The sequence below is a fragment of the Aythya ferina genome, assembly GCF_964211825.1.
Source record: "Aythya ferina genome assembly, chromosome: 4".
Taxonomy (NCBI): Eukaryota; Metazoa; Chordata; class Aves; order Anseriformes; family Anatidae; genus Aythya; species Aythya ferina.
Genome location: NC_140300.1, coordinates 57,415,640 through 57,433,532, shown reverse-complemented (window position 1 = coordinate 57,433,532; position 17,893 = coordinate 57,415,640). Strand labels below are relative to the sequence as shown.

The following is a 17,893-nucleotide window of genomic DNA, read 5'->3' as shown; positions in this document are numbered from 1 at the left end:
AACTCAATTGCTTCACAGTGTGCGCAGCATCTCTGTCTACCTGACACACCATATCAAGGACTGTGACAGGAAATGTATCAACTCGGCTGTTAGAAGAAAAAATATATCAGAAGGCAGTAGTTTATCTTCACTTTGCTTTTCTTAATTTCTGAAATTCCTTGCAGATTGTCTCATGTTAGAACACTTGTGCCATGTGGAACAGTTGTTCTTATTTCACGTTAAGCCTTTTTAATCTGGCTAAAACTGATAAATAGTTCTTTGGCTGCCAGTTCTTTACCACTTTGGGAGCAAAGTTCACCCTTGGCTGCCTCCTTCTGTGTGCCCATGCTGTGTATTGTGCCCAAACAATTGGCAGCCCCACAGGACAGCGAGGTGCCTGATGGCTGAAGCCCGAGACAGTACTCTGTTGCTGTTGCTTCGGATGCAACCTCTGCGCTGCGATATTACTGTGGTGTTGTAGCATCGTAACTTAACACAGCAGCAGGGGGTCACATTAGTACAAAGCCTTGAAGGTACAGTGTCTGCAATTGAGAACTTTTGGAAATCAAAGCTTATTTTTGGGACCTTTGCATCCTTCAGATAAAGCTTATGCATTGTACAGCAGCATCACATGATGAAGAGAAGGAAACTTTTCAGGCTTTTCTATAATCCAACTTTCAAGTACGTTTTTTGTTTACCTGTACTGTTAGGGGAAGGTGGATTTCCTGTGAACACAACAGCAGTCAGAGCACCAAGATCAACTGGGGCTCCTTTGAAGGGAAAGAATCTGCCCAGGTACTGTGCTGCCTGAGCCACATGCATAGTGGATGAGGCAAGAGCAGAGTTTTGCTGCATTTCCCCTCAGCTTTCACCTCTCTTTAGCCAGTGTGTCAGAAAGCACTGCACTGCTTGGCTGATGCTTGTTTATGGAAAATGTGTGAGGAAGTTGATTGCATGTCATGAAACAAGAAATCTGGAAATTGTTAAAATAGTTGTAAATTATTCTGTGTTGTTGTCTGTTTTTTTTTTTTTTGAGACAAAATCAGGTGACACTGTAGAGTAGGTACTTGGGATTTAATATGTATTAAATTTTAATACATAATTATTAAATATGTATTTAATATTAATGTATTTAATATTAATACATATTAATATGTATTTAATATGCATTCTGTAATTCAGTATTTAATCTGTGAAGGAGAGCAAATTATAAAATAAGGATGAACATCTCAGCATGGTTACTGACCTTGCTCCTGGTGCCTTGTAGCCATGCTCAGCATTGACTTAGTTTCTTCTTTCTCTTACGAGAAAGTAAAAATACAAAATGTCCTCCCCTCTGCATTTTAAAACTTTATTCCTGAAATTGTGTGGGACTAGAACTTTCTAATATACCTTTCTCAAGTATGACCTGAACACTTCCCCTTAATACATGCAGCATGAAAAGATTTTAATGAAAGGGTTTAATGAATCTCATGAAACAATTGTTTACATACCAAAAATAATTTGCACATATGCAGGCTGGCAATGTTTTTGAATAGGACCCACAGTCATTTAATTAGACACGCATGGTGTTAGTAGGCATTTGTAGTACTCACAGGACCAGTCCAAGGACAAGGGATCCCTGCTGAAAATTTTCCATTAAAAAGATAATTGCGTAGCACAAGGCTTTCTAAGAGCATGTCAATTTTTTTCTTATATATTTTTTTTAATTAGGTGTTGAGATCCAGATCTATAAAGACTGAAAATAGGAAAGAAAAAATGTTTCTTTCCTAGGTAGATGTACTAAACGTGCTGTCAGTGACCAAGGAATTCTGAAAAATTCACAACAGGGCTGTTTTGCTTATAGTTTCATGACTTCTTTTGTGTTCTGATGATCCTGGTAGAATTCAATGTGTGGTATATGCTAGTTGTTTATTTTACACTTTGTATTACCATCTGACAGCACTACATCTGGCTATTTAATCATTACAATACCTAGTAGTGTGCTATCAGTGCCAGGAGGTTTCAAATCTTTTTTTCCTTAAGATGAGGTTTCTGGGAATCTTACTTCTCTGCCAGCACCCTATTGGGCTCAGCTGTGTGAAAATGCAATAAAATGTGAGCACGATCCTCTATGGCATTCCCCTTAACCAGAAAACATGTCTGGTTTGTGTATTAAGTGGAGCAAATGGGATCTGTTTATGAAAGTAACTTTAAAAAAAAAAAAAAAAAAGAGAGAGAGAGACAAATCATCAGTGATTGTGAAAGAAGTTGCTAAGTGGACTAAAAAGTTGTCATCGTTGGGAACATCAGTGTGACTGGTAACATGAGCAAGAGTTACTAAAATTGAATAAAGTGAAGTTTGCCCTTCAGGCATGATTGAAGAGCAACCAAATGGGTCGTTGCTGGGGTGCTTTTACCAGGAACATTATATAGGACATACAAGAAGTATAGAGAATTTCAGGAAAGTCAGAGGGACAGATTCAGTATAGAGGATACAGGCTGCTTATGAGAAACTTGACTGTTGAAATGTTCTGTTATTCTGTCAACATTGTGAAGAAAAATATGCAAAGCTTTAATTATGGAGGGTACAAGAGAGATAGGGTGCACAGGTGGAAATGTTCTCATTCAAAAGTTTATACTTTTAAAATATAAACAGTCATTTTTTTATTTTTGGTATATAAAGTTACGTGAAAACTCTTTTGGATCCTTTCTGCTGAGTGGGTAGCATACTTACTGAAATAGTGGCTTTTATAATTTAATGGGGAAAACACCTCCAGCCTGAGGAGCAGCAAAGGATCTCAAAGTACATTCAGCAGAACTGTAGGAAGGAGGCTGGACTTACTTCTCAATGAAGAAATAAGAGGCCCCCATGAGAGAGGCAAGGTACAGTCTGTTCCCCACAGTTTGCTGTTCCCCATAAACACTGCCTTTAAAGCTGGGGCATCAGCAAGATAGTCTCTGGACTGGACTAACTTCCTTGCCACATGCACAGCCTTGCACATACATCAGTGTACGTGTGCAAGTATGTTTGTGATTGTCCAGGAGACCAACTCAGAAGACAGCAAAAGAAACGAGTAAAACTTTGGAGGATTGCTAATAGTCTCCTTAGATATGTTTGAAGTTGCACAATGTATTTATTTTTTCTGAAATGCTATAAATGCACAGGGGCTACTATTTCAAGATGCTTAATTAGCAAAAGATGCAGATAGCCATATAACTGGATTTTAAAAGATGCCTATGCTTCTAGCTGCCATTCATATCAGTGTTTATGAGCTTTTGAAAATCCTAGATGGTATTTGAATAACTAGTGAGTCATAAGAGACAGATTAATGTAGGTATGTATCATACTTCTCGGAATATAGTTCCTTGCAGTAGTTGACTATTTCACCAATTTCTTAGATAGCCAGGCACAGATGTAAAAATTGAGATGTCAGGAAAATTTGATAAATTTCTTTTCTCTTACAAAAGAGAATTTCAGTCACAACAAAAGAATGTAAATGTAAAGGCAGAACATATGGCAGCAGTAGGTCCTATAAAACAAACAAACAAACAAAAATGTAGTCAGGCATTGAGCAAAGTGATCACAGCTGGTGGGTAGAGGAAGTGTGGGTTAACACATTTGGCACTTCTGCTGAGAAAAAGGAAAATAAGAGTTAAACTACCTATTTCTGTCTTCACTCTTTTCAAGTGTATGTGATGACCTGTAATGCACTTATTCTTTTAATATTAAGTGCTTTAGCATATTGGAAAAAATGTGATTTTTCCCATTAAAAGCAAGCTTAATGGTCTTTTTAAAAGCTAGACAAAATTAGTTTCCTAATTAGCGAGGGATTTAGATGTGTTTGCTGAAATGAAGAGAGAAGAACTTCAGGCCTGTGGTTTAGTCATATTTTGCCTTGTCTCAGGCCTTGCATCTGTACCAGTTTTCTGGGGTGTTTTCTTTTGGCAGTGGTGGGGTATAGAGAGTGTGTGGTGGTGTTTTTTGTTTGTTTGCTTGCTTGTTTTTGTTTGTTTGTTTTTTTATACTCATAAATTGAAGAAATAGTCTGTCAAGAATCAAGGAAGCCCCTTTAATTACAAATGCCCAGTGAAAGTGTACAGTGAAAAGCTAGCTTTGACAGTTTTATATCCCTGGCTATCTGCCTTTGTGTGTTATTTGCACTGTGAGCTGTTTACATGATGTGTTAGCTTTGACAGCTAATAAATTAGCTATAGCTGTTGAACGTGAGTCTCAAAAGCTATTTGTCAATGTGGGAGCATGCCTAATGCGTTCATGTACCTTTATGAGGAGAATAGAAATCTGCCTGAGGTTACTATGGTTTGGTACGTCTGTATGGCCTTTCTGTCAGAAGGCTGGAATCCTGAAACTCCTGTGATGCTCACATTGGTCACATAGGTTTGTACATGGTGGTAGAAGCAAGTAATTGTTTACTGGAAAAGACAGTCTGTAATTACAGATTTTGCTTCTTTTTGCTTCATGATTTTCATCCCTATGCCTGTAGGGATTTCTGTTAGCTGGTTCAAAAACAGTTCTAAAAAATCACCATCTTACAGTAAGTAGACTTGGGATTGTGCCAAAAATGAGTTTGCTCCTATTAAGATTTTGTGTCAATGTGCTATAAACAGATTCCAGTACAGATTCTTGTAAATGGAGCTTGGAAGTTGTATTCTAAAGCTAAGCTACAAAAAAAAAGGCAGTTCTCCCTTCTCTCTGCAATGTTCACTTTCACTGTACTAATTATATGCAGTGCAGTAGTTCTGGATGCACTCAAGGGAATGTCTAAACCTATTCATCTTCCCAAGCTTGTTTATTTCAGAATGCTATTTTCTTAGTGAGATTGTAAAGGTTATAAAGGTCCAATCTATGCTCCTTACTCTTCTTATGCAGTCCTTGCTTTCTATTAAGACAACAACAACAAAACGATTTTAACACTGCAGTGTTTTCCCTGGCTATGTGAGCTATTGCTAATAAACCCCAAAGCTCTGGAACTTGCTATGTTCAGATGGGACCATCACCCTGTATTTCCTAAACACGGCTGATCTTTATTAGCATATTTAATTGCTAATCTCCCTAAACATAATGATTTTAAAAGACTACTCAGAATGTCATTTAAGTTCACTCAAAGGCTGATGAAAAGAAAGTGTTTCAAAAAGTATTTCTCTCTATGTGAAGAAAGCGTATTTATGAAAATAATAATAATAAAAAAAAAAAGACTGAGTATATATATATAAAAAAAAAAAAGAAAACGACAACAACTAAGTACATGTATGAGTGTTTGTTTGGTCTATGATCTCTGAAAATTGTAAATGTGCAAATCAATTAAATGGGGGTGAGAGAAGCAAAGAAATACCAGAGAGGAGGTTCAACAGATGAGATAGTTAGGGATTATATGGCCATTTTATCTGACTTCCTTTAGAAGTAATGTGGTAGGTGAAAAAGATAAAATAATATCACTACAAGCAAACTGTTCTTGTCTAGAACTTCATTTGTCCTTTAATTCCATTTCTCCACTGCTATTTCTGTATTCCTCTGACATAACATTCATTTTGTTTTCTTTTTTTTTTTTTTTTTTCTTGGCCAATGGATTTCTTCTCTTGCATTTCCCTGCTTGCTAATTAACCTGCTCATTAGACTTTTTTTAGCATTGTACACATTAATATTCCTGTAAAAGTCAATGTACCTCTTCATAGTCATCAGATAAGTCAGGTGTCTTGCTCCATCAGGGTATCTAAATAAAGTGTATTGCCACTTCTGTTCCACCTTTTATCAATTACCTTAAAATTCTGATGAAGTTGTTAAGATAAATGTGCCATGCCACGACACAAATGAAGTGGAGAGCTTACTGTCTAGTTGGTGCTGTGCCTATTCTTACACAGTATGAGGAACACGGCATATAAATGGATAACTTCTTCATAGCCAAAAATGAATTCTGTACCTGTTTGATATTATTCTTAAGATGAAAGACCTTTTTGAAGTATAACTGCAATTATACACTTAAAGCAGAAGTGCTTACTGATAGTCATGTTGTGCATCTAAAATTTGGATAAGTGGTAAAGGTATTTCAGTTTTGTACTTCAACTGGTTTAGTTCTGAAAATTTAATAATCTTAAATTCTTTTTGGACTTCGTATCCTAAAAGTGAAATAACAGTAGTAGCATATTTGACTAGAACCACAAAGAGAATCACGTCAATGAGAATAAATTAGATCATGTGGTGCCTCTGGAGATCCCATAGTCCAGTCACCTGCATAGAGGATGGATAATCCTGAAATGAAACCAGGTTGCACAGGACTTGGTGTGGCTGAGCTTTGACCAACCCTAAGGATGGAGGCTCTACAGCTGGGCACACTCCAACGCTTGACTAATCTTGTGAAGCTCACTTTTCCAGGCACAGGATTCATAACCCCTTCTGTTGCAATCCATCTGTTACACCTTGTCATTTCACAGACATTTCCAAGAAGAAATTTGGCTGTTGTATTCTCTGCAGCTCCGTAAGTGGTTGAAGACAGAATGCCTTGGGCATTCTTTCCCAGGCTGAACATCCACAGCTCCCTCAGCCTTTCTGCATGTGTGCTGGGCTCCACAACCTGAGCCTGTTAGCTCAACCTCTGATGGGCTCACTTCATTTTTCCAGTATCTGTCTGGGGTGGTCAAAACTGGATGGAGTAGTGCAGGTATGGCTTCACCAGGACATGAAATGAGGGAAGAGTGATCACTGCCCTTGACCTGGTAGCAATGCTCTTGCTAGTTTAGTATAGCCCCTATGCAGTTAGCCTTCACTGCTCTCAAGGCATGCAGCTTCATGTCCACCATGACTCCCGGATCCTGTTTTTCAGTGCTGCTTCCCAGACTGAACATGCTACATGGAGCTGTTCCATCCCTGGTGCAGGACTTGGTGTTTGCTGAACTTCATGAGGCCAATTCCTCCAGTGTTTGGGGGTCCCTTTACTGTAACAGCTTCCCCCAGTCTGCTGGCTTCAATGAACTTGAAGTTGCATTTATTACAATTGCCAAGGTGTTTGATGACCAATAAAAGATAGCTGCCCTTACTTACAATGAATATTTATTTTTGAATAAGAAACCAAACTCATAAGAACAGTAACATGGCTTTTTTGGCCAGAATTTAGAAAGTTCAATACAATTTCTGGCAAGCATTTTCTCCTGCTTTCTTGGAGAATATTTTGTTTCATAAATTTTACAAAGCAATAAAGGTCACAATGATTCTTTGTTCTGACTGGGAAATAAGTTCAGGTACCCTGAGGTGCAGTCCAGTACCTAAAACAATATGGTTAATTTACTCTGATATCCTTTATATATGACTTGCTTAAAGACAGCCTTAGCAGTCTAAATTAATACAGTGAAGAGTTCATTAGTATATGCTCCACGCTGTCTCTTGTGGCCACTGAGAGTTAGTTCATGTTTCCAAATTACCACTTTTTTTTCCCCTGGGAAGAATTTTCCTGGCTCCTCTTGTACACCTTTTAAAAAATCTCTTCAAAAGCAACACAGAGAAAATGACTCTCATAAAACCACTGTCAGTCTGCCCCTGATATTAAATATTTCCCATGTCTGTCTGCCTGGAAACAGCTCTGGGAGCTGTAAGGGTGAATGAAATATGCAGTAGGGTAGCACTACTCAGCCAGAGGGACTCCGTGGCTGCACTGACCTCTGAACGACTTGGTAACTGCATCCAGTGGAAGCTCAAAACAATGCGTGTCTGCCCAGCTACACCCAGATTTGTTTCCTGCTGTCATACTTCAAGGAAATCTGCTGCGTGTGTGTGACAGTGGCTTGCAAAATGTTCTACAGCAGCCAAGCAGTAGCGTCTGAAAACAGCTTGACTTATCAGTGTTAATGCCTGTCCTCTTTCTGTATGAGTCATGCAAGCAAGACTGTGAGAAACGTAATAGTTGCTAAACAGTCTCAGCCGAGAGGTGTTTGAGGGTGGCTGTTCACTATAATTTAGCTTTATCGTCACCTACTGTAGTGTTCTTGGCAAACAAAGCAAATGGTTTGATAACCTTCTAGCCACTGTGGGGATGCATTGCAAACTCAGTCCCGTGGTGCTTAAGTTTTTATAAGAAAAGGTATAATTTTGGCAAAGGTAGGACTGCTTTTATGTGACTTTGTATTTCATGCTTCTTAGAGTCCTCTAGTTTTGTAGGTGATGGGAGACTTTTTGAAAAAACATTTGTACATGTTTAGTATCATGTATAGTATGAAAACTTTCACAGGTAAGAGATTGAGATCAGTGATACAGGGGGTTCTTAATCCTCCCATGCCTTGGGACAAAGCTTGAAAAAAAACAGTGCTGTTTACTTACATACGTGTGATGTTTATATTAGGGGCTACAAGTTCAATCTTGATTATGTCAGCAAAATGTTTTTACTAGTGAAGTCCTCAAGACTGGGTCAGATTTATAGTTATGCTGATAATAGCTAGCTCTTAAAAAGAGAGTGTTTGTATATTAGAAGTTAGAGGTGAAGTTCTTAAAATAAGTGGCTAAACTGAGGTTTACAGAGCACAGAACTTTACTGAGAAGAGGAATGCAGGAGTCTTGCCTGTCTGTTTCAAGTACCTACTTTTACAACAGCACTCACTGCATTCAGTTCAAAATGCCATCATTTGCTCTTTTAGAATGTAATTCCTTAATTGTAGAATTATATGTTTTGAGGGAAAAAGGAGGAGGGGTAGGTTGCATTGTTTTGAGATAAAACAAACAAAAATGCTTTTCTTTTGAAGCATACGGTCTTTGCATAGTGAAGTCAGGAAGCTGTTACACACACTTGCCAATATGGAAAGAGTACTTCTGGAATGGGAAAAGATTAAACCAGCAATACCAGTCTAAGAAATGTAAATGGATTTGATAATCATTAATAAGTACAATGTATTTCAACCTCATAAGCTATACAAAAAACTGAATTTGAACATGGAGAGAAAAAAAGAAAAAAAAAAAGATGACAAAACAGTATCTTTGACACAGGTCTCTTGAATTTTATAATGAAGTGACATTTTGGATATTTTTGCATGAAAATGAATATTGAAGTTGTATTAAATCATTGAGGATGGTCTGGGTATGAGACTTTAAGACAAATGCCAGTCTATTATGAATGTATTTATCACAGACCAAAATCATAAAGTATCTGAAACACCAAAACTCAAAAATTATTTTAGAGCCAGCAAACAGCCTGCATCCTAAACTAGGGTAAAGGGGCACTGTTGACCTCAATTGAACTTCACTGGCTTATAACAGGGGAGGAAATAGCAGGAAGTATTTGCATTCTTCACTGTTTCTGAGACTGGAAGTTAGAAAAAAGAGGTGTGGCTAGGGGATGGACAGACAAAAATCTGTGAACCTTAATGAAAATGGTTTATTTGTAAGACTTTCTTATTACTAATATTATCCTAATAGGCTTTTATTAATACTAATAGGCTTTCGTTGATACTAAGTACTTACTTTTTACTCAACTCATTTAAGCAGTGATTGGTTGTCATATAAATGAGATTGTAACACTGCTCTTTTGCAAAACTTTTGAGGCCATCAAGTTTAAGCACTTTTTCCTTCCTATTTTACCTGAAAATGGAGGCCATGGTGCTGCATGCTTACACCAAGTGCAAGTTTTCACCTTGGAGGAATTTAGTATGCAACCTATAGTTCTGTATGCTCATGGAAACAAAGAGTTGTTATACATGACTGGCCAGTTTTGTCCAAATGCAAAACTTTAGGTTTGCCTGATAATCACTAGAAACAGAGTGTGTGATAGCTGGCTTTATTCCATAGTTACAGGTTGTTAGTCATTGGAATAGGTTGTCCAGGGAAGTGGTTGAGTCACCATCCCTGGAGGTCTTTAAAAGACCTTTAGATGTAGAACTTAGTGATATGGTTTAGTGGAGGATTTGTTAGTGTTAGGTCAGAGGCTGGACTAGGTGATCTTGGAAGTCTTTTCCAACCTAGATGATTCTGTGATTCTGTGTGAATTGTGATGGAGGATATAACTGAGGTACATATTTTTGCCTTTCTTGATGATTAAGAGTAATCAGTATTTTCCAGCCAGCAGTGAGGCCATGAGAGGCAGTCGGATGCTCAATATATAATTGGAGTGCCAAAGGCAGGAGCAGATACCTATTCTTGGAAGCTGCAGCTCCAGTTCACTCAAGATTCAGAAGCATTTGCTTTTTTTTTTTTTTTTTTCTTTTGAGAAATTCAATGTGTTTTGGATGGTGTGGCCCCAGTCAATAATTCATTGCTGATAAATTTGTAAGGCCTTATCTTCTACTCCTTGTTTATGCTGATGTCCCTCAGCTGAAATCAGTACGGAGCAATCTTGCAGTAGAGTATAGATCAAGCTTATAGCTTGCCTTAGACATCCACAGAGGGTTTATCTGTATCTAATACTGTGTCCAGTGATGGAGTGTTCTTTAATGTGACTTTTGAGAATTGCAGAATTTCTTATTGCGAGAATGAGTAAGAAACCCAAACATCTTCAACTGGTGCTAAATAAATGCTATCATAAGCAAGAGGAAGGATTTGCTTGCATAAGGACTGTGTTTCATGAAAACAATTTATTGAACTTTACTTGGTGCCCTTAATAAATTTATGGATTAATGGTGACTGGTTCACTTTCTGCAAGTTCAGCATGTACAATAAATTCACTGACCCAATCACTAGAGCATTTCATGAAGCTGTCATTCTTGAGAATGCCTGCTTTTCATTCTTGTAGGTTCTAGGTAGTCTTGGCTGATGTTGCCTTCATTTACATAATACAAGGCAGAGAACCCCAAGTTCTCCAGATTCTCTGCTGCATCTTTTCAAGGGCAACATGTGTATTCTCTACGCATGACAGTATTTTTTTATTACTGTCTTTTGCTGACAGTATATGAATCAATTCTTCAGTCTACCAACAGAATCTGTCCTGCAGTTGTATTTCACCTAGGGTCCAGAGAAGTTTAAAATACAAATGAGGGAGAAGCTTACTTCTCTATCCATCTTCCATACAGATCTTTCTTCATGTGAATGTTTATTTATAAATGCAAGTAAATTTCAAAAATGCATTTATAGAATTGAATGATTGAGAAATAGCAGAATTCTAAATAATGTTGCTACTAAATGCAAAGTCATAAAAAGAAGATACGGAACATACTGAAGTTACCATATTTTCATATATGTAGCCCATAGATTTTTAAAAGGTGCTTAATGATTTACTAATCTCTATAAGACCACAATTTGCAATATATTGGAAATTTTACCCAAAAGCTTTCCTTGCACCTGCCTTTTTCCTCAAGTCATCCTCCTTCCAGTCATCTCACTTTCACTTGAATTTAATATCCTATTGGATTCAGTAAATTTTTACTCTTAACACTCCTGGGAGTAAATGTGATCATTCGTCTCTACAGGTCTTTGCATTTCTTTTCTGTCTGCAGAAAATTCAGAACTAAAGTTGCTGCACTGTGTTGCACTGTGATCACTGGGCTGCTGCTTGAGTGCCTCTGTAATGTCAGTGCTGGGGAGCACTTCAGAAAGCTGCTGCATGACACAGCATGCCTTCCTGTTGAAACACTTGTTTGTTTTTTTTTTATTTTTTTTTTCACATGGCTAGCCTGAAAGAAGGTGTCAAACTGTCATTATAGAGGCAGGCTACAGAATTGTGTTCAAAATTCCCTATTTACATCCAGCTGAGGGATGAAAACAACAGAAGGGGTCATGGTCCCAGCCTACAGATGTGTTGTGCAGTTCACTGTTCTCTGTGTGTCTATTGACTGTTTTGTTTGTGATATGCAACTCTAATGCTGATTTTTTTTTTGCAGATAAGAATTTATGGTTTGTTTTAGGCAAGTAAACTGATTTAAAAAAAAAAATAAAAATCATTCACTACTTGTAACCTGGAAAAAGTACAAAAAAATTATTCATCTTTCTGAGTCTAATTTGTTGATAGTTGTTTAATTTGTTTACAGTTAAGTTTCCATTTTTCAAGCTATTTGAAATAGCTCTATAAAGGAAAAAATACTCTAACTCATGATGCCACTTAACAACCAATGTGTTAATTAAAATCATGGAATGTGATTTACTGTAATGACCAGTTGGACACTATGGTAGCTTGTACAGACTTGTGTGAAATATGTGTTAAAGTTGAGGCCTATTTCCTTGTCATGTGGGTGTGGGTTGGCATGCAGCTGAAATCACTGGTGCTCTAAGTAGTAGTGAAATTTAATGAGCAAGTAACAGGGGCTTTTAAAATGACACATTGCAGTGCACTGTATGGTAGGCGATTGTAGTTATAAACTATAATTAAGTGTGTGGGAACTGAGAACATCTGCTAAGGGAATGCTGCTTCTGTTGCCAATTTTAAAAAAAATGCTGTAAAAGTAGTGTTAGAACATCATATGCAGCATATTAATTTGAGGACATAATTTTAATAATTGTTAAGTAAACCGAGGTGTAGTTTGTGAAGGAAAACATTCTGTGTTGCTCCCTTACATTATCTATCCTCCTTGTTATTCACACTGCACTCAGCGAGGTTAAATAGCTGGTATAATAGCAAGGCATGTAACTGATCTACACGTTTTCCTGAAACAGATACCATCTCGTGTGCTAGCACTCCATGAATTAGTTGAGTGATGCTTACAATGCAGAACAATGTAGCCCTGAATAGCACTTGTGGCAGGGTTAGAGCAACTGCTACTGCTGCAGGTACATCTGATAACCTTGAAGTCACGTTACATTGAAGACCAGTACTAAACCCACCAAAGAGTCAATAGAGGATTCCTGTTAGCTTCAGGGCTCCTGGGGATGTAGCATTGGCAAAGTTTCACTAGCTTGTTTAGAAGGCAAAACAAGCAACAGTACCATGATACAATTGAAAGAAACTTGGTCTTAAGACTCAAAAATATGCAAACGGCTTGTTTGAAACTGCATTATTAAACCCTGTGAACTGGTTGGAGTAGACTGGTAGTACCAATTATTAATGAAGTAATTCAGCATATCCTGGTCAGAGGTGTTTGGCAAGAAGGTGGGGCATACTACAATGTAGTTATTTTGCTCACATTAAAAATTCTGGTGACCTATAATTTAGCAAGTTTAGGATCTCATTGGCTGGAATACAGATGTAAACTTCAAGATGGCTTTGTTAGGAATGTGACTTTTACCTCCCTTTCCAAAAACTGTGTGCCTCTGAAAGATGTGCTTGCAGATGCTCAGTAGAGATTTAGTGAAGTCAGAATATCTGGAGATTCATTCTCATTGCACATGAACAGAACTGAGTATTGAATGCTTCTGAGTGCCAAGGGTAGTATAGGGAATGAGTGGAATTATTCATGTAACTGCAACTGCAGTGAATGCTAGAGCTAGCTGAAACTAAGGTGACAGTGTTTGCTGATCCTTAAGACCCCCCTATAGACCAGACTTGAAGGGGAAAAGCTGCCAGGCTTGAAGACCGAGGGAATGAGAGCACTAGACTGAGACAAATTGCTGCTGGCAGAGGAAGGGGGAGCTGGGTTTGAAGGGTGGTGATGGGAAAATTGGCGTTTAAGCAAGTTCGACACACAAAGATAAGATTGGCTAGGAAGGAATGGCTGAGAATTTGAGCTGAAAGTTTATTGTAGTTGCCTAACTTTGTTAGCAAGCAAAAAGATGGAGGTTTGTCTCATGTTTATAGAGAAGTGATTCAGGTATCTGTGGGGATCAGATAATGCAACTCCCATGTTTCCTCTTCTTATTTCAGGAGGAAAAAAGACACCTAGAAGGTGTTGCAGTGATCCCAAGAAAGGCTTGCATTACTGTTATGAAGTCTTAGGGTTTGAAATGCCAGAATTAAAGCTGCTTCAGTTTATCCCCTCTCTGTGGATGCAGTTACTGCAATAGTTTTATATACTATTGTTTCTGCAAAGCTGTGGCCTTGTCCACAGCCCAAGCTGGATCTCCTTATGGGATGCAATAGTTTTCTGATAAACTGGACCCGAAGTATCTTCAATTCATTTACCCAAAGTTACTGAAATTGTTTTCATCTTCAGTCTGTCTTTTGCTTCAGTGGGGATACTATAGTTTTCTGAGCCAAAATTGCTGTGGTGAAACACATAGCTGTTCCAATGATCAATGCTCAAGGCAAGCCTCAAGAAAAATTAACTTATAAATGAGGTTCAGGGCTCCGTGCTGATCTACCATTATTAAGTCAACCATTGCATAGCTTCTTACAAGAAGAACATCATTCTTTTTATACACAGGCAAATTATTTTTTTTAAAGCAATCAGAAGTTTTATGTTATACTGTTACAATTTCTAAATTACAGCTTTTTAATTGTTACGTGTATGTGTAGATTGAAAGATACGGGCATATGTTTATATGTGCAAGCATGTTCTACATATGTTTTTTCTCACTAGAAAATACTGAGGGTTATTCTTGGTTCCAAAAAAAAAAAAAAAAAGACTTACAAGTATTCCTTAGAGACAAGTCTTTTTGTTCTGCAGAATGTGTGTGGTCAGTGCAATTAAGTCCTCTTTGAGCTGAATGAAAATTCCATTTAAATATTCTGGAGGTTATTATGTCTTTGTCATGACTGATAGAATGATTTGTTATTCAACCTATTGTTATTTTAGAGTCAGAACTGAGAAGAGGCAATCTTGTGTTGATAAGGGATGATCTTGTCTCTGACCTTCACTGTCTGGAATGCTGAACCAATGCACTGAGTGGTTTCTTTCTCATTTAAGAACAGTAAGAATAGCAAGAGTGAGTGTCACATGATAATGTTTTATTCTCAAACTGGAAAATCAGATACTAGAGTAATACATTTAGATAAGGTACATATAAAAGCATGAACTGGGCAAGGCATAATAAAGTAGCATTATCAATGATAAAATATTTAAATAATTTAGTATTTAACCCATTAGTGTGTGTGTGTATATATATATATATAGTCCTGTTATTCAGAGAACTGAGAGGGGAAAAATGAATCATTTGATTAATGAAGCCAAATTTGATAAATATAAATTTGGCACTTACAGAAATGGATGTTACTTGCAGGCAGAAAATATGAACTTCATAAAGTATAATAGATAACAAATATTTGGTTTTGTGGATAACCATTTATATGATAGAAACCTTATATTGTATAGCTATTACTTGGAACTGTAATAGTAATAATCTTGGGAACTACTAGTTTCAAAATTTTGTTTATACTTAAATTTTATTTCAACAGTGTAGGTAGAGTTTTGTGGTTGTAGAATTTTGCAGTGAGTTTATTATCAATTATTTAATGCCTTCTCTTAGCAGCTGATTGGTTTTAGCAGCTACTATTTGTCCAGTGATCAAAGCAATGGGTAGGTATGCGTAATGAAACTTCAGATATTTCCTTTGTATTTGATGAACATTTAGGGGAAAAAAAAGTCTGTATTTTGCTGGTTTTCTTCTTTATTATTTTATTGACCATCACTGCAACTATCTGGAATTCATGTTTTCTGGCTAAGTAATCTCTTTAGCTGATCTTTTGAAATCTCGTAACAATGTTGTTTCCTATAGGAAACCCCATTGCCTATAAGAAGTAGAGACAAACATAAGTTATCATCCTTTCCCAAGAATTTATACTCCAAAATGAAAAAGAAATAGATGAAGGTAAAAACAAAAATGGAGGGAATCAATGGTGATTCATGTTAGTGGAAGGCAGCCTCTACCCACTTGGGAATGGCTGCATCTTAGCAGAGACTGGGATCCCATCTTAGTATGTCTGTGGAAACAGCTGAGTGGAGACATTCCCTCTCCTAAAGTGACAAACACAGGGGCAAGAGCAAGCGAAGCTCACAAATGTGAAATGCATGATAGTGCTTTGTTATAGGGGATAATCTGCTATACCATATGGTACCTGGCCAAAAGGAGCCTTGGACCATGTAAGACTGCTTGACAAAATATCCCAGTTCTGTCCTTGAAATGTCCCTAAAAAGTTAAAATGACAGAAGAATGACTGGAATTCATAAAAATAAACTGGTCCAGTATTGATTTTTTATTTTATTTTATTTTTTTAGGTATACAAGTAGATTTCATTGGCATGTGAAATTGTATCTACTTAAGAGTGGCTGTAAGTTTAATAGTGCAACCATTATATATATATATATATATATAGTGCAACTATATAGTGCAACTGCATGAAGTTTAACAAGGCCAAGTGCCGGGTCCTGCACCTGGGGCGCAATAACCCCAAGCAGAGCTACAGGCTGGGAGAGGAATGGTTGGAAAGCTGCCAGGCAGAGAAGGACCTGGGAGTGATGGTGGACAGTCGGCTGAATATGAGCCAGCAGTGTGCTCAGGTGGCCAAGAAGGCCAACGGCATCCTGGCTTGTATCAGGAACAGCGTGACCAGCAGGGCTAGGGAGGTGATCGTCCCCCTGTACTCAGCTCTGGTGAGGCCGCACCTCGAGTACTGTGTTCAGTTTTGGGCCCCTCGCTACAAGAAGGACATCGAGGTGCTTGAGCGGGTGCAGAGAAGGGCGACGAAGCTGGTGAGGGGCCTGGAGAACAAGTCCTACGAGGAGCGGCTGAGGGAGCTGGGCTTGTTCAGCCTGGAGAAGAGGAGGCTCAGGGGTGACCTTATTGCTCTTTACAGATACCTTAAAGGAGGCTGTAGAGAGGTGGGGGTTGGCCTGTTCTCCCACGTGCCTGGTGACAGGACGAGGGGGAATGGGCTTAAGTTGAGCCAGGGGAGTTTTAGGTTAGATGTTAGGAAGAACTTCTTTACAGAAAGGGTTGTGAGGCATTGGAACAGGCTGCCCAGGGAAGTGGTGGAGTCACCATCCCTGGAAGTCTTCAAAAGACGCTTAGATGTAGAGCTTAGGGATATGGTTTAGTGGAGGGCTGTTAGCGTTAGGTTGGAGGTTGGACTCGATGACCTTGAGGTCTCTTCCAACCTAGAAAATTCTGTGATTCTGTGATTCTGTGATTTCATGAAACCTCCTCCATAAACAGATCTCAACTTACAGCAAATGGGAACATAAACATCCTTTGTTTTTTTGGTCTTTTGCTTAGTGGGTCACTGGACAGTTCTGAGAAGACAAGACCTTTTCCCATGAGTTGTTTTCAGCAACAGGTTTTGATAACTATCAGTCAAGGGACTGCCAGTCTCTCTCTTGCTCTATAGATAGATTCCATTTCCCTTTCAAAGCCTTTTTTTTTTTTTTTTTCCAAGGTGCTCAGGTTTTCCAGGACACCTCAGTAACTCCTGCTTCATGATGAGAACCTGCTGTGATCCCTGAATTTCTCTAGAATGACAGAGCAGTCTACCTTTGGAATTAAAATTGCCAGTAGTGGGAATGTCTCCTAATAAAATGCATTGACAATTTAGTATAATTTCATGGTGCAATTACATGAAAGGCATGTGGAGAAGAAATATTATGTTTTTCCTCCATATTCTTAAGTGTATTCGTAGTTATCTGTAGATTCATATTTGCATTTCAGTCTTTTGTTAGCCCCTCAGATACCAGGCAGTATCTTAGTCAGTTTTCTCCTGTGCTTGCTTGTTCTATTTCCAGATGTTTCTGTCAAATACTGTAGTTTCTTTCCCAATTCAAAAATTATTTTCTTTCCTAGTGAAGACTGAGCATTTTGTATGCCTTTTCTCATAGTTTTGTTTGAGCTGTGAATTTTAATGTTATGCTGTTTCTGACTTACTCTAGGATCAGTAAAGGATGAGTTAAATAGCAGACATCTTAAGTGTGTGGTGGGCAACAAGGAATTCAGACAGAGAAAGATAAGCATCCAATCTTTAAAAAGTAATCAAACCTCTAGAACTTTGGAAATTCAGTTAGCAGCTAATTGGTTAATTACCAATTGTTAATTGGTATTAACAATTCTTAAGAATGTGAGTTTAAATAGTTACAGTTGCACTTGGTAGTTCTTTCTTTTCTTTCTTTGTCTATTTATACTAGGAAGGGTTGTAGCTTTTTTGTTGTTGTT

General features: G+C 37.9%; 1 protein-coding gene across 9 annotated transcripts in view; it reads left to right on the top strand.

Annotated features, from left to right (window-relative positions):
* Nucleotides 1-17,893, top strand: part of SORBS2 (sorbin and SH3 domain containing 2) — a 155,509-nt gene that overhangs the window by 46,869 nt on the left and 90,747 nt on the right. Inside the window, exon 3 of one of the 9 annotated variants that reach the window (XM_084519148.1) lies at nucleotides 690-774. The exons of the other annotated variants lie outside the window; for them this stretch is intronic. The gene's annotated coding sequence lies outside the window, so the exon portion shown is untranslated. The remainder of the gene's footprint in view (nucleotides 1-689; nucleotides 775-17,893) is intronic. 9 annotated transcript variants of the gene reach the window in all.